Below are 19,610 nucleotides of genomic sequence, written 5' to 3' on the forward strand. Positions count from 1 at the left end.
AGTTATGACAATTATAGCCATATACCTACGGTTTCTACATGGTATCGCGCTAAATAGCTTAGCATGTCTATGGTAACTAGCCACAGCCGAAGCCTACCAGACCAGACCAGAGAAAATTCAGAAAAAAAAAAAAAAAAAATTGAATACTACGTCAACACAAATAATCGGCATCTCGCTCATAAGTAAGCCCTTAGTTAAGAAATACATTAATAAAGAATAAATATACAAATTGCCCCTTTCGGGAATTTGACCCGGGACCTCCCACTTTTAAGACTACAGTTCATAACAGCAAAGTCGTCAAATACTTACTCTGCCTTTTTAAAATATCTACATCTACATATTATATAATATCATTTATCTAATTTTACAGTAGTTTGTGTAGTTAGAGTAGTAATTTTTTAATAGTTTATTATATAACCCGTGGCAGTCTTTATGGATTTTCTGATGCAGAACATCGTTTATATTAATTTCGGATAAATGTAATCAGCTTGATTTTTCCTCGTTTTCCTCGTTTATAATCCACTACGTTCGTGGCAAACCTCTCTATAATGCTTAATAACATTTTATGGATATGTTATATATTTATTTTATTTATTTATTATGAATGAATGAATTAATATATACTTTTATTGCACACCACTAAAAGGTCGTAGCACAAAAAGAAAAGTACAACAAAACAACGTATACAATTTGGCGGTACTTATCGCTACATAGCGATTTCTTCCAGGCAACCAATGGCGAATATAAAGAACAGTTACAGAAAAAAGTTAGGTGGTGCATATAAACATATACCCATGAAATACATTTATTTGTCTTTAGTTACTAATATTGTTTATTATATATTTAAATAATAATTATTTATTATTTTTGGGTTTGGTTTAATGAACACAACATTACGGAGAAACACGATAGGGATTTAATCTATTTTCCTTACCAAAACGGACGATTTTCTTAGCCGCAGCACAAAACATTTTGGGCTTTACAATCAGCTTTTGCATCTTTAAAACAACTCCTCAAGGGTTAGGATATCAGACAAGTAAAGAAAAGCAATTTTTCAGTATCTAATAACTCTACAATAAACCGATAAAAAAACAGAACATAGGTATTCGTTTTCTACATAATTTGTGTAGCTGGCAATGTGTAAGTTTCGAGGGTTAACGAATTGTTCCCTCATTTAAAGTTACCTTGTCAAAGTAAACAGCTCTCGAGTTTAGAGGAAGTACTCAAAAATTTACAAGTGCCGTCTGATTGTGTCACACTTCGACTATTGCTCTTTTAGGTATATTCGGTGTACCTACTCGTACGTTTCACTGGATGAATAAAAGAATGGACGAGAAGGTGCATATCTATGTTTTCGTATCCTGATTAATGTGCATCTGAAAAAGCCGTTCTGATTCAGAGAGCCAAACATCTAACCTAAATAAATAGCTGAAAATTTCTTATTTGTTCTTGACATAGGATACTTTTTATGCCGGGAAAAACGGAAATAATGAAGTTACGGGCTAGTATAAAATATAAATATAACAATCGTTTCAAATTTTCTTAACAGACACCTATATTTTGCTGCAACGCGAATATAAACCGAACTGGGATCTTTGTGCGCCTCACAAAGAGAAACAAACTGTACTTTACGAGCGAATGGCGATTGTACGCTCTCTGAAATATTACTTCTATGTAACAGCGTTAATCCCGCATCGTATAAATATTGCTGCTTGACAGCAAATAAAGAGTTGAATAAGGAAGGTGTTTAGGTAATATTGTGACTGTCGCCGCTATTGTGGGGTTAATATCTGAATTCAACAAAGGCGGACGCACTCCCGATTCCAAAAACGAATAAAAGTGTAGCAACTAGCGGGCGAGCGTCAGATTATAGGCATAAATTATTAGGAGCTTTTGTCCAATCGAATAGTCGGACGCGACCCATTCAATTACGTTGCAGCGGTTCCACATTCAAGGAGTGCCGAGTCTCTTCCAGATATTTGTGTAAAGGATTAGTCCGGGATATCTGTGTCGGTATCTGGGTAAGATAAGTACGAATATACGTCAACGTCGGACAACTAAGCCGATTATTTTAAATGTATTCACTTCCTTAATGGACGTCGTTTTTCAACCGGCCCGTGACTCCGCTCTGACTTACTGAAGATTTGGTTATGATCCGGCCAATGACTGGACGGTATTATTGCTTACTTATCCGACATTTATTATATTGTCTATTCCGCTACCACCAAGGGGATAAAGCTTATATTAAGATTTTTCATTTAATGAATTAATTGTAAATGTAAATAAAGGGAAAGTCTTTGCAATACTGTGAGTTCATTGAAATAAACTAGATATAAAATAGAAAGGTAATGCAATCATCATCATCACCCAATACCTGCCCACTAAAGGGCAAAGGTCTCGCCTTAGAATATGAAGTGCTTAGGCTGTAGTCCACCACGCTGGACAAGTGAAGATTGGTGGACTTTACACGCCTTTTAGAACGCCATGGAGAACTCTCAGAAATGCTGGTTTCCTCACGATGTTTTCTTTCACCGTTTAAGGAAATGCTTACAAATAAAAAACCCACATAACTCCGAAAAGTTGAAGGTGCGTGTCGGGGATCGAACTCGGTCCCTTCGAAAGGGAGGCCGATAATCTAATCACTAGGCTATCACAACTTTCATAAGACAATCGAAAAATAACTATTGACACAAAGTATGAGTAACAGTAGGTACACATTTGTATTGAAATAGTTGTGTTAAATATTCAAATTCCCTTGAAACCAGATATAAGCTTGTATAATAAATACAAGCAAGGTGGATATAAAGATGTCACTAGATTGTAGATTGTACATGACACACTTTATATATTATAGCGCTAGAGTCTGGCTTGTGTAAACACAAAAGAAACGGTTATGCGGCATGTTATGACATATGTTTGCGTTTAAAGAAGATATTGCGCTTCCAAAATATTATAAAGTAATAACTGTACGCCTCTGCCCACCTGCGCGGAGCGGCACTGACAAATGCTTCTCTCATAATAATATCGCGTCGGAAAGGTAACAACAGAACACCAGGGGAAAATAGATAGGTAGAGTTTAATACCGGTTAGTTAATACCAGTAAGCTTTAAGTTAAATCTACATTAAAACAATCATGTGACAGGCTCAGAGGAGGTAGGAGCAGTGGTTAGTACTTGGGCTTCACTTTCGTTCGAATCCCAGTAGCCCACCAAGCTGGCCCAGGGCGGATGTATAGACTTCACACCCCTTTGAGAACATTATGGTGATAAAACCGGTATGCTAGTTTTCTCAAAATCTTTTCCTTTACCCAACATAAACGCGCATAACTAAATAAAGTTAGATATACGTGCCAGGAGTCAAACTAACTGCACTCGAAAGGAAAGCAAAAGTCTCTACGCCCTCTACAGGGCACGGGTCTTCGCCCAGAATGAGAAGGGTTTAGGTCGTGGTCCACCACGCTGGCCCAGTGCAGATTGGTGGACTTCAGACGCCTTTGAGAACATTATGGAGAACTCTCAGGTATGCAGCTTTCCTCACGATGGATACCTTCACCGTTGAAGAAAGTGGTATTTTAATTGCTTAAAACGCACATTACTTAGAAAAGCTAGAGGTGTATGCTGGGATTCGAACTCAGTCCCCCGTAAGTGAAGTCTAAGCTCTACCCACTGGGTTATTACCGCTTATATATACTGCTTTTATGTGAATATAATCATTTTTAAATAATAATAATGCACTTCCGTGGATAAATGCGTGGACTTAATACAAGCAAACGGTAATATAAAATGTAATTGGTTAAGAATAATAAGTACCTCGTCAAGAATGATTGGGGTGGAATATTTTTTCCTCGATTATATGTTAGGGTGGTTATTCCAACAACAGGGAGGTTTTTATAACAGGTGGGTTTCTAATTTATAGAAGGGTAACAACCCTATAAAGGGGTTAGAAATTAGCCGCATGGTTTGCATATTTTTTCACCTTAAAACGCCGTTACGACATGTGGTCGTCCTCGTATACTTTATAATGATTTTAGTAATGTCGCATACAAAATATGGAAACTATTAAATATACACGAGTACCTACAGATTGTTTGGTTAAATTCTGGCAGATGGCATGGATGGATTTTATCATCATGCTAAATATTTTAATAAGGCATTAACAAAACATAAGATTTTACTTCAGTTTTATAATTTCATAAGAATCTATGGAGATAAATACAACTGTTTGTTTCGGTATATCACTTAGCCGGCAAAACAAAAGCAAAATATAAACCGATCAGTTTATTTGCCATTCTCCCGTTTGGTGTTTTAGCGGGTATAAACTTCTAACCTCATTACTGACCCGCTTCTTTGGATAGTAAATCTTTTTTTTAACAGCTGCCTTTTCCTCTCTTTCTGGGTTACGTGAACAATAAAAGCCCTCTTGTTATGTATCGTATTGTGGATCGCTGTTTCTTTAGGAACCTTTTTAAAGGGATGTAAATTTTTTATGTTGGTACTTCCTAATTAACAAAGAATAATACAAATTAGAATCCGCATTTATTTTATTCTAGTTTTTATTGTGGCCTTGTATAAATAACAGTGTTGTATAAACAAGCCTTGACATTCTTACTACACGTGCAACACGCACCTTTCCACGACACACACGCTGAAGGATTTTAATTAGGGGGCAAAATTAGTTTCCTTAATTTTGCCTCTGTGATTGGTTTCTCTGTAGTTGTTTATACTCAACTTAAGTAATAATAACGTAAGCCGATCTCCTTTGGGTGCTTCAGAGACTAGCTAAGGACCGAGGTATTGCTTTGCGCTGTTCATACACTCTTTGCATCTAAGCATGACGTTTATAGGCGTCTCTTTACTTTCGCATGCTGAAGCAAGCCCGGCAGAGATTTCAAAGCTAGCATTAATAATGAGCTGTGCGCTATGATCACTACTTCTACTACAAGCGTTCTTAATTTACTTCTAGTCTCTCTTTATTTTAATTTGTTGCAATTTGGTGGTTTTTCATGATCGAGTTTTGGTATAGTCACGTTTGAAAGGTGTAGTACAAGTCACCGCTTGGCCCTTGCGGTTTATCTTATTTGCTTCCCACAATTGATATAAATGCGAAAGTAGTTGCATAAAAAAAAGAAAAACCAACTAACCACTGCGTTTTATTAAAAGTATCTCTTTTCATTATTCCAGGACCTAAGACATTAATACCTTTCATCCAAAAGACTGAAACACAGTTTATACTAGTTCAGTAGTCAATGAACAATTGGATTGTTTTTACAATTGCACATAGGTATTTTGCGATGTAAATGTACCTACCTAATAACCATAACCTATAAATATTACAATATGTAATGAAATAAATAAATAAATAAATAATAATAAAATATGTTCAGCTATTCGGGAAGTATATATCTCTATACAAACATCATGCTAATCGCTCGCTTAATTGCTGCGTGAATAAAGGACTAAAAACCAAAGTCACCTGCGTACCATTGTTATTACTTAGTGGGGATTGAAAATTAATATTTAAAAAAAGCCGTAGAGCTTTAGGACTTGATTGTACAGAGCCCCTATCGCGTGCGCCGCGCAAGGTGTGGTCGCACACTTATATCACTTTTCTACATCGCATAAGCCTGTCATTATCGTTTATTTTAGTCTGTAAGTACTAGGACATGAATATAATTATATGAGGACAATACTTTGAGTCGCAAGCTTTAAATTTTGCATGTACTTACTGAGTAAATTATAATGCAGAAGCTGATATATTATGTTAATTATTTGAGTGCTAAAAACATTCTTATGATTATGTCAGTTTAATTATACCATTGATAAAATACTAGTTGTGCCGTTGGCTTCGTTTTCGTGTGATATTTGTGGTATTATAATGAGAATAAAGGATTCACCTGTTTCTTTTTAAATCTCGAATGAATCCTATGTTTTTTCGAGATCATCCACATCCTATTAATTTCAGAGTGCTAGGCATATGACTTCTATCCTCCAGTACCATTCCGGAATTTGAGAATTGTCTACGTTCTCTCCTGTTTCCCAGAGAGCACGTAAGGTCCCGATCCTATGCAGGACGCAGTCCAAAAGGTTTATATACAACACCGGTAAGCTGAATCGGCGGCACGCCTTTGTCGGTAGGGTAACTAGCCATGGCTGATGCCTTCCACAATGCAAAATCATCAATAGCCTATAACAGTTCACTTCTGGACTAAAAGCCTCTCCAAACGCGAGGGTTTGTCGAATATCATCATGCTGGGTTAGTGTACTACTACAATAGTAGATAGTAGTAGCTCAAAGGACGCTACTGCCTATTCTCCGTTATATTCCCTTAGTTGCCTCGTACCACACCCACGTAAGCGGAGGGGTGGGACAGCTGAATTCTGATCTGGCGTCACCACACGGTATACAAAATAGTAATCACGAATGCCCTCCATCCTATATAAAATTGGCGTTTTTAGTCTAAACCCTTTACGGTTTTAAGGTTTCCATGGGGTATTTGACTGAGTGATGCTTGGGTTATAAATTTATAGGAACAGAGGTCGCTGTTACAGTGAATTAATATACAATTTACATTCAGTTTTATGGTTTTAATAATGAACATCGTCAAGCTTACGCATCTGAACGGTCAGATCGTAAGGATCAAATTACAGTGTTTTTATTGGAAGCTAAATTCAAGATAATTATGTCTACTGCATCAAATTACACAGTCGTCACGCTCTCGGGGCTTACTATAAACATTACATTTGATACCGCCATTAAAATTTAGGATCGTGTGATATTTAAACCCGGTGTTATATTGGACTATTCCTTCTTCTACTTTGTCGTTTAACACTCTGCTTGCCAGAGTGGTCGTGGTTATCACGGTGGGATATTGTTTGTTACAGTTGTTATTCGCCTCAAAATCATTCGCCACTTCTCCATATTTGCAGATAGTCTGGTTGCAGACACTCATGCAAGGGACCTCCCACTGAGGTCTGATAGGTCCATCGCATGGGTGACCTACCTCGTGCTCTAGTGCCTTTTAGTTTTTTATGGAGTTGTTGTCTCTCCGGGAGAGGTCGACGGCGACTGGACCATTAGCCTCAGTTTTAATCATCTGTTAATATAAAACAAAGTCGTGTTAGTTACACCATAACGGAATAGGATAATAAGAATAGAAGTAAGACAGTTTTATCGATAAAACAATGTTTTTGAAATCAAAAGAATAATCTAGCCGTTAGTAAAAAAACACAACTGACAGCGCACGTCAGTTTGTCTATAAACGTAGAAAGATGAGCAGTATGTATTGTACTTTACTAAGGCATTGTGATGTACAAAATATTAAGGTGACATGAAATTCGCGGGGTCAGCTAGTATGCTTATACTATATTGTGCGCAAAAGTTATAACTAAGTTAGACTATGGTATTCATATAAATTGAGCATCAGTATCAAAGATATTTATTTATCCTAGAGTATCTGTGTGTATGTTAATAATACCTACCATGATTAATCTATCTGCGAATATAATTACTTTGTCCAAAAGTTTTTTTCTAAACAGGAAGATATGTTTTACTTTTTTAACCTGGAGCCCAGTCTTTTTGTATATGTTAATAATACCTACCACGATTTCTATCTGCGAATATAATTACTTTGTCAAAAAGTTTTTTTCTAAATTGGATGACAATGAATTTTCTCATAAAAAAGTTCTGAAAATGCCAGAGCACAGGTAGGTACATAATTATAAAGTTGCATCAAGTAGCTCCTTAAGCTTTTCTCGGAATGTCGTCTAAAAGAAACTCACTTCGTGTTCTCAGAATAAAATCTCATGTTTTGACTCACTGTGATCACACATTGGGCTGGTTTATTTATTCGTGGACAAGTGGAATTTATTTGCGTCGTATTTCAAAAGTTAAGAAGAGAATCTAAAACTGAAATTAATATTAAACTGGAATATAATCGCTTTGCTGGAGTAACTGTCATAGCGGCAGAAAATTGACAAATTCCGCAACAAATAAAATACTCATTCCTTCCCTGCAATCCGATTTATCCATCTCAGATATGCACTTTTATTTGTGAGGCGGCTACTTGAACTAATTTAGTAATATGTAAATTATGAGTTTGATTTATATTACTTTTGAGTTTGACTGCAATCACAACTTAACATTAAAGATGGTGGGTTCTGGTACAAAGTACGCTCCGTATATTGAGTTAAGAACATACAGAATACTTATTCAGCAATTTTTGTATGAATTGTGTACAAAAACAGTGAAAACGCCCCGCGCACTTTCACTTTATTTACACCCTGGGAATGTTGCTAGCCCACAAACTTTTTCCGATTATCACATTTTATGGTAAAAGCTGAGAACAATAGAGGTGAATAATTATTGTCATCTGCTAAATGGTATGAAGTGACTACTGTTCGAGAAACCATTCTAAAGTGGTGTGGTTTTTAAAGCTTCACTATTAGTTGTGTACACGGTTTCTGTATGTTCTTCATTCTGCTCCGTACTTTGAAATAATTGCCTAGAAGTTGTTGTCATCACCTTTTTCCATCATCGAAATTGAGATCCTCCCCACTGTGCCAATGCGGATTGGCGGGCTTAGTGTCTACACACATAAACTGTCTCAGAACGGCACGTCAGCTGCTAAATTGCGGTTTGTGCGGTTAGCATAACCGCATCATAACCGCAACCCGACAGCGCAGTTCGCTCGCAGTTCGTGTGCAGTTCTATCGACTGCTGCATGGTTTCTATGCAGTCCTAATGCAGTTAAATCATTAATTTGCAATATAACTGCATAATAATATGTCAACCACACTAAAATTGCATCCAAACCGCAATTTTGCAGCTGACGTGCAGGCTGCAGTAGTGTTAAAAAATGTATTATTAAATTATGTTTGTGGTAAGAACCGAGAAGAACAGTTTAACGTAATCTACAGGCCACTGGGGTTGAAACCACAAATTAGTTGGTACAACGGCATCCGGAAAGAAGCACCCAAGTCCTCGGGATCCGTAGTCAATATGCTAACCGTTAGACCAACGAGGTAGGTGGTATCTATTACTTCATATACATAATCATGATATCATGCAGTAATTTCAAGGTCTACAAACTTTACCGTACCATTCGTTCATTACTTATTCCAAGAAAAAAAGTATTAATTAGAATTCCAACTTACCCAACTCAATTGAGTGTGGTCGTAAAACTCGGAATCACCGTAAACTGTAAATAGAAGTTAAGATAAGTATAGTGTATAACATTCCGAGAGAATGTTTGTATAGATTCTCTATAGATGTCCCTTAAATAAATCTACCCACGCGTCCTTAACGCCTCTCTGTACAGATAATAACCCGTCTTGACAAATCTGTAAGAATACGGCGAGTGTAGAGATTAACTCTACAGATACAGAGCAATAAGTGGCAATAAATTTTAAACCGGATTTTACTAGAAATAGAAAATGATAGTTAATTCTGAATACTAGACACAATATGCGGAATATTCTACGAAATTATTGCAGTGATGGCATTAGGTAAAATTAATAACTACTTTTATTTATTGATTGATGAACGACCACCCTGACGCAGCTTGTAAGAAATAGGTCCTGGGTTCGATCTTTCTTCATAGCTCAACATTGACTAGACTGTGAGATGGTGATAACAAAAAAAAAACCTGGCTAAATTTGTTGTGGACTCTTCTTAGAACAGGTCGCGTTTGGAACCCTCCTAGCTTTAGTTTTAAGTTAACGAATGCAGTTATCACCATCACTAACATTAGTGTAACGTGTTCAATGTATGAACGCTTTATAAGGGCCTGTAATAAGGTCTACATGAATAAAACATTTTTGAATTTTGAATTTGAATTTGATCCCCGGCAGCGGAGATTTTAAATTTATTAACTTCACAATTTTCACTGGTCTAGTGTGGTGGGAGACAAAGACGTGCCGCCAAGCATTTTAGTATTCTGGTACGAAACCGCGTATAATCTCTAGGTGTATGTGTTTAATATAACTGTAATACCAACAAGTTAGCCCACAACCATCTTGGACTGCATCATCAGGTAAATAGCAGTCAAGGGCAACTTATAGTAGAATAAAAAATAGTTTGAAAAAAATAATCATGTGAAAGTGATAGTGAAATAATCACTTATTATATACGAGATAAGAATTCTAAAAACATTCTAAGTTTGACAGAGAATTAGAATGTATCAATGGAAAGTAACGATCATTAAAAGGGGCTATCAAAACTACATTGACTAGCGCGTAGAATTATCGTGTTAGGAGCATTAAAAGAGATCAAATCAGGAGATACGAGGCAATTACCGAGTACAATCTCAAACATGAAATTCGAAGTGCAACAGTATTCACGTAGCTGCATCGCTGTGGAAATTTTTCAAAGTGTTTTGACTCGCGAATCTTGTGCGATGGAAAATTTAAAGAGTTTGAAAGGAAAATTAACGACTGCGCAGACTGCAAACTGCCGCCAAAGTCATCACAACTTTGTTACGTACACACTTACCTCGTTAACGCTATGCAAAAATTAGAGAAAAACTCGAATTAATCTGCTTTTTTTCGTGTTAAAGGAAATTCTCGGCGCTAATGAGCTAGACTTGCTTGGTTGACGCTTGCTTTGTCGCAGGCATAGCTTTGTGCAAACTTCGTTAATGCTAAATATGATTTTAGTGCGGAGTAGTTTTGAGTTCGTAAATAACTTTCCAGCCCTCTGTTTGTTGGCAGTTGTCAACATGGTGCAGACAAACTTCATATTTTCCTTTATCCTGTGTCTAAATGATAATAATTTTTTTTTTATTTCTAAACAAAATAGAACGTTGAAGTTGGAAATAAAGTATTGTTTGATTTAATATTTAACTTAAAAATTGATGGATGAGAACACTTTTATTGTACACCGCGAAAAAAAAAATCAGAAAACAAAGATATAAGTATATAGCGCAAGTAAGATAGAGGGTACAATTTGGCGGCCATATCGCTACGTAGCGCTCTCTAACAGGCTACGAAAGACAAACTTTATATCACGTTTATTTATTTAGAGCTTACGTGAAAAGAAAATGGGACCAAAGAAATAACAGAGAGAAAGAATGGTTATTCCGAAGAATTACCTACTAAACGAGCAAATCAGCAAACGTAAATTCCAAAATTAAAGAAATACATTTCGGTTCATTTCTGTTATATTTAAAGCAGTTAAATTATTACGGTAACCCACCCCTATCTCCCATTAACTAATTGTTTTTTTCGCTAGAAAAAATTAATATGTATTAATTGATAAAATAATTTTATATGGTTATGTGTGAATGTGTACGATTTTATGTAAATGTATTCATGAAAAATAAGTTAAATTGTTGTTAAAGTTGTATAATTGATGTAGCTTACTACAAGCTAAATAAGAGAACATTAGATTATAATAAAATAGCATTTCTACTCTGATTGTTACACATCTGTGCTATCTAAGGAAATATGTAAATATTTTGGGAGAGACCTATAATCAAAGACTACAGTAAAGTCACAGTCTACTTTTTTTTTTAAATTTTAAAATATCACAAAGTTCTTTAGGAGTTTATATTACGTTTTGTGAGGGATATATTTGGATATACAAGGTTTTAATTATGTATCAAATAAAGTCATACCTCTAACACGCATAAATAATTATGTTAAACTTAAGGGTTATGGAAGAGTTTAATTATTCATGATATACGGTGACGTATCAGTCACAGCATGTTTATGCAAAAGAAGCAATTCCCATTAATCTGGGTTTAGATACGTCAAATATTTACAGACAGCTTTTCAATTTTGCCGTCCGTTTTCGACAATAAGTTTGCTATATTAAAATCGATTTTTGGTAGTTTGTCACGATACACGCTTTAGATAAAGGGTATAAACATCCTAGAGAATTTTTGGTTCAGAAATTTCGGTTGTGTCGTCGTCTAAAAAACTTAACTTATTAACACGCTACAAATATATAATTAGAAAATTATACTGCGCGATATTTAACGCGCTTTTGACGTCTCTAACATGAGCTTTATATGAGCAGTCGCAACTTATTTGCTTTTGCATAATATGTATGGGTACATAGGCAAAGTTTGCAGTGCTCTTGCTAAAAAGTAATCATGCTCTCAAACAAAGATGTTTATGGCTTTCACGATTTTTCCTCTCTTCTTTTGGCTACATAAACTCCAATTTATAATTTTCTATATTACTCGTAAATGGAACTTACCAACTTTTTTTCGAGCGACATATCTTTACGATATTCTACGCTTAAAAAAGATGCTCGTTCCACAGCAGTAGGTACACAATTTCAGATAAACTTCCTTATTTTTCTTCCGTTCACAAGCCGTCACCGTATAAACGCTTCTAGTTTCTTTTTTTGTGTTGCTACATTAATCAACGGAAATGAACCCTTTAGCGGAATGTCAAAAGGTTTATTCGGATGTATGAGGTAACGAGCTTCGTTTAACCGAGCGCAGGGCGTAACCGATATAATAACAAACCAAGAAGTTACAGAGGCACGACAGAGACAAATAGGTACTTCTTTTAAAAAAAATATTTACAGATACATTTTCTATGTTAATTTATTCCTTACTTTTAAAAGTAGTTTGATGAGATTGTATTAATTAAAAGGGTTTGAGGAAATCAATGTGGGTTCAGCCATTATTTAAAGGTATTTCAGGAATTCTTTATACTATAACAAAAAGAATACAATACTTTAGTAAGGGCTTCTTTTACATGCTTATTTAGAAGCTTCTTACCTTTCAATGTCAAAACTTTCTTAATCTAAATATTCCTTTAGAAGGTACCTTCATACAATTGAGTAAGTTTAAATAGAATTTATGAATAAGGAGTGGTGATTAATTCTAAGTGCACGTAGTCACAAATAGGGTATTTAGTATTATTTTATATTTTTTTTTTTTTTTTTTTTATACTACGACAATACACACATCGCCACCTAGCCCCAAAGTAAGCGTAGCTTGTGTTATGGGTACTAAGATGACTGATGAATATCTTTATGAATAATATATTACATAAATAATTAGAATATACATATAAACACCCAGACACTGGCAAACATTCATGCTCATCACACAAACATTTTCCAGTTGTGGGAATCGAACCCACGGCCTTCGGCTCAGAAAGCAAGGTCGCTGCAAACTGCGCCAATCGGCCGTCAATTCAACATGACTTAATAATAATTATTAACCCCTTCCCACTCAAGGTACCCTAAATATATATATAGGGTAGTTTGAACCTTTATGACCTGTCAATGTCATATTCAATCCGCAGTATGGGCTTGAACTTTGGAAAGTCTTGTCGAGGCTTGTCGAGGCTTGATCCTACTATCCCACTAATATTATAAATTTGAAAGTGTGGATGTTTGCTACTTAATCACGCAAAAACGGAAAAAAAAATGATTTGGATGACACTTGGCATGCATGTAACCTTTGACATGGAAAAAAACATAGGCTACCTTTTCTCCCGATTCCTTAAATAGTTCCGGGTAGATAGCTTTGATATTTGGAATGCATGTCACCTATGCTATGGGAAAGGATATGTATCTACTTTCTATACCGATCTTTGAAATAGTTCCCGTGGTAAGATTAAAAATTGTAAACGAGCTCGCGGGAATAAAAAACCGTAATCCACGCGGACGAAGTCGCGGGTTTCAGCTATTACTATATATATTTATTCTATTTCTCATAACCATTTCTGAACTACTTCAAGGCACTTGAGAATTTTAATACATCCAAATTAAAAGTAAAATTATAAATGTAAACTACTAAAATACCCAAGAATGGCAAATACAACCATCGCTAATCTATGTATCTTGGTTTTGCATACTAAAACTTGGGATACTTCTTAGAACAAGGAATTGGTATTATCTTTGTATCAGTGCGTGTTTCGCAGAACGCATGCTGGTTGCATGCCGCTACCGCTATACCTCTTTCTTAGATAAGACCAGTTTCAACCGTCATTAATAAAATTTAACTTGGGATTGTTAAATTGAATGTAGGATATCCAATTCGTCTTTGTTCTTTTCGTCTGCAGCTATTTATACTAAACTTTTTGAAGTAAAACGTCTTTAGGCGCGACTAGGGAGTAACTAAAATTTTTTTCTGATGGGAGTATCGCCTACGTCTGACGTCTGTGTTGTTTCTGCTATTTAAAAATAATAGTTTGGATTGGTCGTAAGTCATATACTCCACGCTTCTTGACTTATACGCCAGCAAGTGGCAAATGTAAATCAATAAGTAAATAAATAAATAAACTGCGACAATAAACACATCGCCATCTATCCCCAAAGTAAGCATAGCTTGTGTTATGGGTACTAAGATGACTGATGAATATTTTTATGAATTATATACATAAATACTTATAATACAAAAATACAGATAAACACCCAGACACTGAAAAACATTCATGTTCATCAAAAAACTTTGTCCAGTTGTTGGAATCGAACCCACGGCCTTGGACTCAGAAAGCAGGGTCGCTGCTCACTTACACATTATTTATTTTCAATATTTTCAAACGGATCAATTGTGAATAGCAAACTGTATAAAAATTCGACAGATTTAAAAAAAAAAAATTGCAAAGTTTTTTGAACAAATCTAAATTGACTTGTTTATTACTTTCGTAATAATTAAATTTATAATAAAATTTTCTAACGATTGCGACATTCTATAATATTCAATGACAAGTTTATATTGAGATGTGCTGATCTAACCTTCAATTTTCTACTCTCAATTATTCTATTTAACAAATGAATATATTTAGAATGCGAAAGTGAAATTAATGAATTTTAAATAGAATATAAAATGAAATAGCGAATATTAAATGAAATTATGGAGTCCCAGGAACATTTTACTCTTTCTTCAATAAATAATATTAAAAGTTTAACATCAATCGAGCGTAATCTTTACACGCATACACTGTTTTATTTAATTTTCAGGTTTGTGCCCTTAAATTAACATAATACTTGTGACAGATAGTTGCCATGTCTGTCACAAGTATTGTCTGTCATTTAACAGGCAGCTCTGACAGATTGGCAGAAGGACTGACAAAGTACAGTTTCAGTCAAGTGAACTTGCTACAATGTTTATAGAAAATGCGGAAAATGGAATAGACCGACTCTTTAGTGATGCCTCGTAGATTGTGATTGATTCAAATTCCGAAGGGTGACTGCGTTCAGGTGAATAAGAGACTGAGTTGGTTCTTTCGGGCTGATTTGAATTCATGAAATCGTTCAAGCAAACATTTCTACTTGATTAAAGGGCTGCTCCCTGAAACACTTGTATCGGTGACTTTAGAGTTTTCTACGCTTTTTGACTTTGGAACTACGGTCTCTGCAAAGTTTTACCCAAGTTAAATACACCATTTGACTTTGAATTAAACGAAGTTTACATTTGCTTATATCATCTTATTTGGTATTTAACTGGTTTTACTGGTGAACCGAGATCCGAAATAAATGCTTCGGAACTCGAGGTCCTAAGTTCAAATCCCGGGTCGAAAATTGTTAGATATTGACTGCTGTTGTTGAAACTAAGCCCATAATAAATACATTCGTATTGGTAACCTTTTTGGAGCAGTTATTATATGTAAAAGCTTAGAAAGGTCACGAGTCAAAAACTCGAAATCATGTACTGTACATACAAAATGTACAGTGAAATATATTGGCCCTAAATGCTTTAGTTTTCTATTAGTTTTATTAACGAGCTTTACGAGCAAAGGGTACTTTAATACCTCGCAAGAGAAGTGATCTTTTTAAAAGTCGGTAGGGATCCTTAAGAATTCGTATGGGAACCGTCCTGATAGATAGAATAGGTTTGTCCCTTTTACTGAAGCCACTATTGTGAGTGATTCAATCCATAGAGCAGGTGGCGTTCAGGCGAAGTTCAGGTGAATAAGAGAGTCAGGTATGTTATTCTTAAAGACGCTGCGCTCGTAATTGAGTTCGTCGTTGAGTCCAACGTCGCAACACATTTGTAACAGAAACTCGTAATTATAACTTATATGTACACTATAATTTGAACTAATAAAACTATTGATTTTATTTATTGCCCTTTGCTATTTCTACATCACACATTACAAAATGAAAACCTCAACCGTAATTTCAAATAATTAACTAACGGAAGATGCCCTAATTTTTTTTACACGCAAATCGGCGTTTAAAAACATTTAATTTATTTGCTAATATATTTTAACGCAACTACTACTCAAAATTACCATTGGGATAATTGTAAGTACGATTATTGTTCTCTTACATATTTAAAAGTTTCATTCAAAGTAATAAGATCTGCTCAAGTACTATTGCAGCTGTACAGTTCTGCTAGTAATTTGAAACTACAGATTGTAACTTAACGCTAAAACCAGTTTAATTTTGTTATTTCTCGTGCTTATTGGAAAGTCACAAATATGGCATTTCGTCGCTGTGTCAGCGTTAAATACGTTAGAGAATACAATTGATAGGTTCGGTCCGATTCGAATTCGCTGAACCGTCCAAGCAAACATTTCTACTTGATTAGAGGACGACAGTTGGGCGAAACACCTGTGTCAGCGCAGAGGAAAGTTTTCTACGCGTTTTGTTTTTCAATCGGACTTGACAAAGTTTTATCGCCCCGAACCAATGCGGGTGCCATTTGGCTTTTACACGACGTAAACGCTATTCTATAGTTTTCAAGCTGGATACTAGAATTTTATTTTACAGTTCCGCTTAGTTTTCATTTTTCAGAACTGGGCGTTATTACGTCAAAAAACTCGTGCATTCTATTCCGGTTCGTGATAAATGTTTGGTATACAATATTTTACGGTGCGGACGTGTTATATACGAGCTTTTTTTTATTACGATTGTTATTGGTGGTATTTTTTCCTTGACGTTAAGTCCTTGTTAGAGAACAGATTTGAGTTACTAGTGGGTGGTGCGGTATACATTACCTTACTAAATGCTGAACTAAGGAATGGCAGGTAATGGATGTTGAACCCATTAACAGCCGACTACAGGGCACGGGTCTCCTGAGAAGTGTTTAGGCCGTTGTCCACCATACTTGCCAAGACTACTTACTACTTACTTAGACTTCACATGGTTACCTTACATGATCTTTCTTTACTTGAATTAAAAACGCCGCGTCGGCTCGTGTCACGCATTAGTATATAAATTAAGCTAACAACAGATGCTATAATTCTTAAAGTATAAATTTTATTTTATAAACTTTTCTTTGACGGCCGATTGTCGCAGTTGGCAGTGACCCTGCTTTCTTAGTGTATGTGTTTGATTCCCACAGCTGGAAAATGTTTGTTTATCTGTATATAATAAGTATGCAAGAATATTATTCATAAAATATTCATCAGCCATTTTAGTAACCATAACACAAACTACGCTTACTTGCCGGGGTAAGATAGCGATGTGCGTATACAGGGACGGTCAGTTAACGTCATAAAAATAAATTTTGGTCCGGTATGTTGTGGAGTATCCGAATAACCCCCATGTATATTCCGCGATTTTTTATAGTTTTGGAATTATGATTTTTTTTGGATTTTTTGAGGAATTTCGACATGACCATCTTAAGATGGTGGATGGTGGTTTTTGAGACGTCAATTGACCCTGTATTTATTTATTTATTTTTTATTATTAATAGAAAATATACATCTAACTGATGTACGGTACGTACTTTATGAAATAAATAAAAAACACAGCTGCCAAAATCCACACGAATCATTCACATTTCAAAATGGCGCCGTACAATCACCATATTGAATTTTTTTCTAAACGTTTATAATCAGTGTCACTCACTATAGTTTAAGGATCCTAACGACACCCCGCACACCCAAATCTTTTCAGGCATTACGCAGGTATGGTGGTATGAAAATAACATGAGGTATCTTACACTCCTTTCTTTAATAATCATCATCATCATATCAACCCATTGCCGTCTCACTACAGGGTACGGGTTTCCTCTCAATTTGAAAGGGGCCTAACCCACCAAGCTGACCCAGTGTGGATTGGTGCTGGTTTTTTAATAGTAATTGTTTAAACAGACTATTTAAACCGTGACCATCTCAGCTAATCACTAACTATTTATATATTATAGCTCAACACTTGTAATTGCTAGTATTCATGTAAAAGCTACATGTCAAACAAATTTACTGCTACCATAGACAGCTTTTACGTCTTATCATAAAGTTTTAGCAACTTTATGATAAGGCAAAAAAGAACTTCAAAAAAGAGTTACGTAGATATATATATTTGATAATATTTTTTTATACCATACTGTTTTTGCAGCAACAAAAACTCATTTAGTAGCCTTACTTTTTCAAAGCAACAAAAACCCTTTTTACGAAGATAGCTAACGTAACTGAGACTTTATTTTCTTGATGAACTGAAACATTGCGGCTCCGAAATACTCAGTAACCGTTGGTATAACTTAGAAGATGTAAAAAGGATCATGAATGACGTAGATCCATAAAGTAATACCGCTTGTTTATGAAGGTCTGTTTTATGGGCCTTAAACGTGAGAATCCTTTATCGACTCATTAAAATGATACTAACGCTGCTCAAATAGATAATAAATATGATGGCGTATACATCTATTATTAACCAGCGTTGAAAATGTGGATTAGATAAGACGCCGGGAAATCTAGTTAATGCAATCATAATATTATGTGTAATCATAATATCAATATATGTAGCCCACTAGATTTTATTTTTAACGTGCCACCATTGTGCTCTCATAAGGGGGGGGATCCCAGGTTCGGTACCCGGCAGGGTCAATCTGGGAGTTTATTATTTCTGAATTTTCTCTGGTCTGGTATGGTCTGGTCTTGTGGCAGGTAGAGTTCCGAGACGTAACCGATTAGAAGTTTGGTCTATACGCTATACCCCTTACAGGTTAGCCCGGTACTCCTGTAGTACATCATTACTGTGAGTTCTGGTGAGACTGCAGCCTTTAATTAATTTAATGCCTTTTTAGAGATTTTATTATGTTGGAAAAACATACATTAGTCAAGAAAAAATGATAGAACAAGTTCGCGATATATGCTTCAGCAGGATAGATGCCTCATTGCAACTTTATGATAAACAAGACGCGTAAAAAAAAAAAATGTTTTATGTTATGGACGCTCCCCTGCATTACATGTCTATTACAAAAAAAATGGCAATTGCTGTTTTGCGTAGGAGCGTGGAAACTTAAGCCATCTATAACTTTGGAGTTAAAAGCTATGTTGTTTTTATTTTTACATATTAATTAAGGATAGGATATGTTAATTGTGATTAATTATATAATTAGTATAAAATTAACGAACTTAATTTTTTTTTTTAAATAAGTAACCATAGAGTATTTTAGACGAAAAACAGACACTGGACGTGTCTGTTTTGTATATGAAATAAATATTAATTCATTTTTACCTCCCACAAAGTTAGTCTTAGTGGAAACTGCAGACAATTCTCTGAAGTTACTATGTATAATTAAATTATCACCTACGTTTACAATTGCAAATGTAATGTGACGTCATGTTTTGATAGCATATTGTTTTTATTGTTTCAGACTCATTTTCGTCCAACTTGGCCTAACTACGCAAGCACATGACTCCGTATAACAAAAGTTTATAACATCAAGCCACTGCCTACACTTAGGTAAGTTCT

The 19,610-nt window shown here is 35.3% G+C and overlaps 1 protein-coding gene across 1 annotated transcript in view; it reads left to right on the forward strand.

Annotated features, from left to right (window-relative positions):
- LOC120634252 (tsukushin-like) overlaps positions 1–19,610 on the forward strand; it is a 116,557-nt gene that overhangs the window by 62,100 nt on the left and 34,847 nt on the right. The window contains exon 2 of the mRNA XM_039904734.1: positions 19,513–19,601. The gene's annotated coding sequence lies outside the window, so the exon portion shown is untranslated. The remainder of the gene's footprint in view (positions 1–19,512; positions 19,602–19,610) is intronic.

Source organism: Pararge aegeria, chromosome 2 (assembly GCF_905163445.1).
Source record: "Pararge aegeria chromosome 2, ilParAegt1.1, whole genome shotgun sequence".
NCBI lineage: Eukaryota > Metazoa > Arthropoda > Insecta > Lepidoptera > Nymphalidae > Pararge > Pararge aegeria.